Source organism: Lactuca virosa, chromosome 1 (assembly GCF_052849685.1).
Source record: "Lactuca virosa cultivar CGN04683 chromosome 1, Lactuca_virosa_CGN04683_v6, whole genome shotgun sequence".
NCBI lineage: Eukaryota > Viridiplantae > Streptophyta > Magnoliopsida > Asterales > Asteraceae > Lactuca > Lactuca virosa.
Window position 1 is genome coordinate 50626056 of NC_136426.1, and position 8097 is coordinate 50634152.

An 8097-nucleotide genomic window follows, 5' to 3' on the forward strand; every position below is an offset into this window, starting at 1 on the left:
ATTAATTATCCTTTCCTTATCTTTTATTTTGTTTGGCTTGTTTGAATTATTATTATTTTTTTTATTTTATTTTTTTTGTTTGTTTGGTGTGTTTATTTTTGTTTGATGTTTAAACTTCTAGTAAGTTAGGATTTTATTAAGTGTGTTTTCCTTTTATTACTTTGTGTTTGTTTCTTTTGTTGTTTTCAGAATATAAGTTGAGGGAAAGAATGAAAGAATACAGTGTGAGGGGTATGATGTGAGATCGAGTCTAAAACGAGAAGAGTGAGAGAATTAAGTATATTCGCAAGAGCGGTGAACAAAAGAACTGAAAAGATGTGCTTTCGCTGAAGAAGAATGAAGGGACATATTGCCATAATCATTCCCTTCAAAACCAGAAACGAAAAAATGAAGTTGGGGTATATTTTGTTCTTTCAGTAAACAAAACTCGTCGAGTTCCTTAAATAAACTCGACGAGTTCCGTCGAAGAAGCCCGACTGTGCTAGTTTTAGGAACTTAACTCGACGAGTTCACTTTGTACTCGGCGAGTTTCTCTTTCTCTTACCTTTAAGTTGGTGATTTGATTACGTTCTATGAAGGCAATTGGCTGTGTTATCACCGTTTATTTTCCAAGAATTTCCAAGACCTTTTTCCTCTATAATTTGGAGCAAAACCACACGAGATTTGACACCCAAGGCGTGGATGAGCTGTTCCCATGTCTAAAGTCAGCTGAAGAAGGAGCTCAAAAGAAGAATATCAACCTCGCAACTTCTCTCCCAGGGGAGTTTGTTCTAATTCTCTCTTTACTTTTATACTCTTTATCATGCATAACATGCAATGAGGACATTGCATATTTTAAGTGTGGGGTAGGGGGTTGATTACATTTAGTGAAAAAAAAAATTAGAATCCTTTGAATCCTTGGTTTGAAAAAAAAATTGCATAAAAATTGCTAGGGCCTAATTTAGAAAATTTTGGTAAAGCAATTAGGATTCCATGTTAGTATTATGTTTGACGATTGCATGAGGACCCAAATGTTTAGTTGAGCCTATATACGTTATAATGCATTTGTGGCCCCCTTTATTCTAGTGAAATCATGGGACAAAAACACAACCTCGCTTACTTTGAGGATCGCAATATGTTTAGCATCGTGTACTTGAAATGTATCCAGGAAAACTGAAGTAGTCATTGCACACTAGACTAATGCCTTTAACCAATAAAGGATGAAGTTAAATCCCCTTGCTTAAGCATATGTTTTTCTAGGTTTTTAGTTTTGAGTGGAAAAAGTGCGTTGAAAAAAAAAAGTTAAAAAAAAGGGTGATGAAATGTTTGAATAAAGAATCTACAAAGCTATGAAGACAAAGAAGAATATCATGAAGAAAAGCTACAAAGTATAAAAGATTCAATCAAAAGTAGTATTTATTTTTATTGTAATTTTCTTTTCTAGGTTATTTTATCATATGTATGCTTGGGGATTTAACCAAAAATGACTTGAGGTTAAAAAAGTTTTTTGGGGATGGATTCGGAGGGATGCATAAAATGAGCAACATTCAAAAGAAGTGGGCGAGTGTTTATGAGGATTGTAAGTATTTAGAATTGAGGGGGGTCCTTAGGAAAAATTTTAGACACAAATGCATGCGTTGCGGTCTTGGCATAATGGTTGGGTTCGATTTGGATTGTCTTATATGATATTGGTGTGATAAAATTCAGTTTTGCTTGGGGGCAAGCAAAAGTCAAGTGTGGGGTATTTTGATATGGGCTTATTTAGTCATAGAAATCATTCATTATCTTATTAATTATTGTTGATTTTATAGCATTTTATGGACAAAAGGTACTTAATTAGCTTAATATTTCAATTTCAGCAATAAAAGACATGCTCGGGTGAAAAAGGAAGAGGCTTGAGTGATTGGAAGCTTAGAGATTGAAGATTAAAGAAAGAAGCTTAGAGATTGAAGATTAAAGAAAGAAGCTTAGAGAATTCAACACAAGAAACAATTTCAAAGAGAATCAAAGGCAAAAAATCATTCTTCTTTTCTTAATCTTTGTTTTGAACCATGTTTGAATCATTAGATTTTGAAATTAGGTTATTACTTGCTGTAGATATGAGCTAAAAGCTTTTTACTTCTGTTTGGATGAGATAATCTTATGAACATGGTTTGATTGAATGGTTGAATTGATATTAATTTGGTTATTCATCTTGTTAAGCTTATTAAAGATCCTTATGTATTGATGATAAATGTTTTCAGTTAACAAATAAGTGATTGAGTTGTATGAATATCTTCTTGATTACTTGATTCGTATAGTTTTGTGAAAACAAGATTGTAAGCCTAGGAATAGTGAATATGAAACTAGGGTTAACTAGGAAAAATGTAAATCAATGTGTAAACATGTGTGATGAACAACCATACATGAATTGATTGAATTAAACCAATTTGATTAAATATTATTATAAGTCTTACTTGATACGAACTGAACACTAGGAAACTTGTTAATTTAATCACTTGATCACTGTTTAAACTAACTTGTCTACTAAAGGATTGGTAATAATGAACATGAACCCAATCACATTAGGAATCGGTAACCATTGACATATTAATTCATTGCACTTATCACGAAATCAACCATAGGAATAAGTAAATCGAATCTGAACAGAAGTCTCTTTTATCATTGAATCTAGTTGCCCTTTCTTGTTCTTTTTAGTTGTTAATTGTCTTTGTTTGAGTGTTAAAGTGTTTGCTTAAGTTTCTAGTCTTGCAAAACTAGAGAAAAAACCCCTCTTCTTTTATTAATTATTTTATTTAGATAATATTAGTATTAATCTTAGCTGTTGCCGTTCCCTGTGTTCGATACCCTACTTGCTTAAACTAAACTGCTATCGATAGGTACACTGCCTGCGTGTGTTTGTTTTCATTTGAGTTTGTTAGGATTAAAACTAGTGCGTTTTACACACATCAGATATCTTCCCATTTACCCATGGGTACAGGTAAAGGTTCTAAACTCCCATACGGTTTCTGATGTTGTGCCTTAACCCTAGCACAAGTTACACACTCGGCCACATACTTAGCAACCTCGAGCTTCATCGTCGGTCACCAGTAATAGGGTTTTAGGTCCCTATACATTTTCGTACTGCCGGGATGAATCGAGTACATGGTTTTGTGAGCTTCTTCCATCAGAAGACCTCTTACTCCTCCCGTCTTAGGTACCCAAATCCTATCTTTGAATACCTTCAATCCCTGACCATTCGTATCAAACACCAACGTTTTTCCCAAACATTCCTCCTTTCGGTCAATTTTCTCTAAAGCTTCCTCCTGAGCTTTCTTTATACTTTCCACAATTGTCGAGACGACTTCAATTCTCAACGCTCTTGGCCTTCCCTTTTCAAGATTTACCTTCCGACTGAGAGCATCAGCAACAACATTTGCTTTACCAGGGTGGTAAAGTATCTCACAGTCGTAGTCCTTGAGTAGTTCCAGCCAGCGCCGCTGTCTCATGTTCAATTCCTTCTGATTAAAGAGATATTGAAGACTCTTATGATCAGTGAAAAGTTTACACTTAGTACCATAAAGATAATGCCTCCATATCTTTAAGGCGAACACTACTGCTGCCAACTCCAGATCATGAGTGGGGTAGTTCTTTTCATGCTCTTTCAACTGCCTCGATGCATACGCTATCACTTTATCCCTTTGGGTCAGAACACATCCTAACCCAACTCCAGAGGCATCAATATAGACTGCGAAGTCCTCAACTCCTTCAGGTAACGAAAGAATTGGTGCTTCACACAGTCTCTTCTTTAACTTTTCAAAGGCCTCCTTATGCTTTTCATTCCAAGCATAAGTAGCTCCTTTGTGGGTCAAAGCCGTTAATGGAGTAGCGATCGAAGAAAAGCCTTGGATAAATCGGCGATAATATCCGGCTAATCCTAAAAAGCTTCGAATCTCCGTAGGGCTTTTTGGTTGTTCCCACTTGATCACAACTTCGATCTTTGCTGGGTCAACCATTATTCCTTCTTGGTTAACCACATGACCTAAAAATTAGACTTCTTGAATCCAAAATTCACATTTGGAGAACTTTGCATACAGCTTCTCCTTTTTCAAGACTTCTAGCACTTCACGCAGATGCTTGTCGTGCTCTTGCTTGCTTTTCGAATAGATCATGATATCGTCTATGAATACTATCACAGATTTATCAAGGTATGGTTTACAAACCCTGTTCATCAAATCCATGAAAGCTGTTGGGGCATTGGTTAATCCGAACGACATAACCAAAAATTCATAGTGTCTATATCTTGTTCTGAACACAGTCTTTTCGATATCCTGCTCCCTCACCTTCAGTTGATGGTATCCTGACCTAAGATCGATCTTCGAGAAGTAGCTCGAACCTTGCAACTGGTCGAACAGGTCATCGATCATCGGCAACGGATACTTGTTCTTTATTGTCGCTTTATTCAGCTCTCTGTAATCGATGCACATTCTCATGCTCCCGTCTTTCTTCTTTACAAACAACACAGGGGCTCCCCAGGGTGATGAACTAGGTCGAATGAAACATTTGTCCAATAACTCCTGAAGTTGTGTCATAAGTTCTTTCATCTCGGTTGGCGCTAACCGATACAGTGCTTTTGCTATCGGCGTCGTTCCTGGTAACAAGTCGATACGAAACTTAACTTGTCGATCAGGGGGCAATCCGGGAAGATCTTCGGGAAAGACTTCCGGATAATCACACACCACCAGAATATTCTGCACCTCCTTCTTTTCCTTCTTAGCATCGATCACAGACGCTAAATATGATGTACACCCCTTGGCCAAACACTTTCTGGCTTTCATTAGGGAAATGATTCCAGAGTTTACTCTGCGTTTGTCTCCGTACACCGTAAACGACTCTCTCCCTGGCGGGTTTACTTTTACTATTTTCTTCCTACACAATATTTCGGCGTCATCGGCGCTAAGCCAATCCATTCCTAAAACTATGTCGAATCCATTTATCTCGATAGGCAATAATTCCTCGTGGAACTTATTCCCATCCAAGTCAATGATGATATTTTTTATACGATGGCTAATAGGTACAAACTTGCCACTAGCAATATCGACTAATAAGGCATTAACTAGTCTATCTACAGGCAAAGCTAGTTTTCTACCAAATTCATGCGATATAAAGGAGTAATTGGCTCCAGAATCAAACAAAATTTGAGCAGACAATTCGTTTACGAGAAAGGTACCTGAAGCGACATCGACTTCTTCTTTTGCAGCTTCAAGGGTCATCTGAAAGGCTCTCGCCTTCGGCTTTGGTGGTAGATTGGGCTTTGCTACATCCTTCCTCTTTGGACAGTCTTTAAAAACATGTCCTTCTTCACGACACTCAAAACATACCCTCTTGTCGGACGGACACATATTAGCATAATGCCCAGTCTTTCCACATTTGTAGCAAGTCACCTCCTCGCTACATTTCCCAGAGTGCTTTTTCTTGCACTTCTCACACCATTTCACTTCACCTCCTCCTCCTCCAAACTTCTTAGACTTAGAAAATTTGCTTCTCTTGTTGGAACCTGAAGTTCCTTCAAATTTTTCTCTTTTCACCAACTTCTGCCCTCTCTAGACCTTTCTCCCTGATCTGAACCTCCACATTCTTAGCAGCCCAGATGGCGGCTTTCAAAGTGGTTGCTTGCTTAACCATCGGACCAAAGTCCGCAGGTAATCCGAGGGAAAACTTGTTAACCTTAGAGAGTTCAGTTGGAACTAGGTAAGGAACAAGCTTCATCTTTTCAGTAAAACTAGCAGCGTATTCAGTAACGCTCATCTTTCCCTTCTTTAAATTTTGGAACTCATTATTAATTTCCAGAAGATCCTGCTCTGAGCAGTAGTGCAATTTCAGTTGTACCACAAAATCTTCCCAAGACATCTTACTAGCTTCTCCCTTAGGCATCGAATTAGCTAGTAACTTCCACCAGTTCAACACACCAGACTTTAACAGAGGAATTGCAAGTGCGGTCTTTTGTTTTTCGCTACACTCACAGCTTTCAAACATCGTCTCCATTTCGGAGATCCAATTCATGACTTCCATCGGTGTCGGACTCCCAGATAGACACGGTGGTTTAGGTGCCATGAAATTTTTATATTTGCACCCGCGTCCATCAGGTCCTCCATCCTGGTTGTCTTGTCTAACTATCGGTGGGTTGGCTTGACCAAGAGTCCCACTGTAGTTCCCTCCTACTGATTGCCCTTCATTAAATACGGGCTGTTCAACAGGTATCGTAGTCTCTTCCCTATGCTATTGTAGTAATCGCCTTGTCTCCTCCATCTGGCGATCTAACATCATTTGCATCATTGCTTGTACCCCAGCCATCGTCATTGGCTCAGGTGCAGCTCCTACAACAGGTACTTGCTCAATTACTTGAGGTTGAGGCTGTTGATCCCTGTTTCCGTTTGCATTTGCAACTCCACTACAAGTTCTTGCCATTACAATCTATATACCGAATAAGGCGAATTTAGGTATTTATCCTTGTTAGACATTTCAATTCCCTTATCACTCCGAAACGTTTACATGTTAGTTCTAATGTCGTAATCGTACGCTTAGAATCCTACACACATAAGGTTTCCAGATCCGATCGGCAACAGACCATAGATCCGAACAAATAATGGCACACATGGCAAACACATAGCATTTAGCACATAAGGGCATTTTAGGCATCTTTCCTAAAATAAACTAGTGCTCGTGTCTAAAATATGGCAGACACTCATCTCACAATCAACACTTAACATTCTAAGTTGAAGTATTGAAATCCTACAATTTCTTAGTTCGCTTAAACTAATGCTCTGATACCAACTGTGACATCCCCTAATTTCTCGACCAGAAAAGACCGATTTAATTTATGCTTTTTAAAATAAAATCAGAGAAATCTTTTCAAAAGATGTTGCGGAATTGGTCCCCAAACAACATATGATAAAAGTTTATCAAAACCCTTCATTAAGAAGGTATATATTTTCCATATATATCAAAACCTCGGGATGTCATGTTCCGATACAGATCAAAAGCATAAACAAGACATTATAAGCCTTACTACAGTTATTTACAACTACTGGCCTATAATCCAAAAATCTCACGTCATCCTCCGACTATGCTCGGGGTCCACTACCTGTAATCATAAAAAAACTGAGTGGGTCAGGCTTGGGAGCCTGGTGAGCATATAGGGTTTTCAACCCACAGTAATAATAAACTTATTAAGTTCACCAATCAACAATAACCCTGATTACCCGTTCCCGTTATCCTCACTTTACGTCCCTAAACACTTTTCACGAGGGACCTAGCCTAAAGAATATGATCGGGATGGACACTACTGCTAAGGGGTTTCCTCAGCCATACATGTCCTAAAGGAAACCATGAGGGGGATGGAGTACAGCGAATAAACACCCAAGTTCATTAACACCTACAGGTTGCGGGCCTGCTAATGTTTCCCACTGGACTGTCTAGAAAGTCCGTGGTCGTCATCCAAACTCCGCTAGATGACTAAATCTCAAATCACATCGAGACCTCTCATCACTTTAGTTTATCACACACCAACTATCTACCCATGTTCTACCCAACATATTTGTAGATAAAAATACTTATACAGTTTAAAACTTGTATAAAACATCAACTCAACAGTCACCTCAAATAAACAATTAATATATTTACACATAGCACGTATTATAAGGTAAATACTTCATATCTATGTGTAAAATGAAAGTGACTATACACTCACTTGATTTGATGAAAATCGGGCAGCAATTCATTTCCTAAAACGATCGTTTCTAATAAAACCGGGAGTTTTATTCAGAAACCGGGCTTTGCGAGGGTCGGGCTTCGAAACCGAAAAGATAAATTTTTCGGGCTTCACGGGCACTTCGTGGCGTATTCCGGGGCTTATAATCGATACCGGGGCTTTGGGGAATGTTAAGATGAAGAAAATATGAAGAAAAGGGCTAAATATGGCAAAATTCCAAAAGTAACCGGGAAGGCTCGCATACCCCTTCTATTTATAGGGGTCCGAAGTCCTGATCCGACGGCCGAGAAGGAGCCACGCGTCGCAGATCCGAAGCTCGCAGGGGGATGGCTCGCACGAGGTCTGCGCGTGCGAAGGCTTGCTGTCAT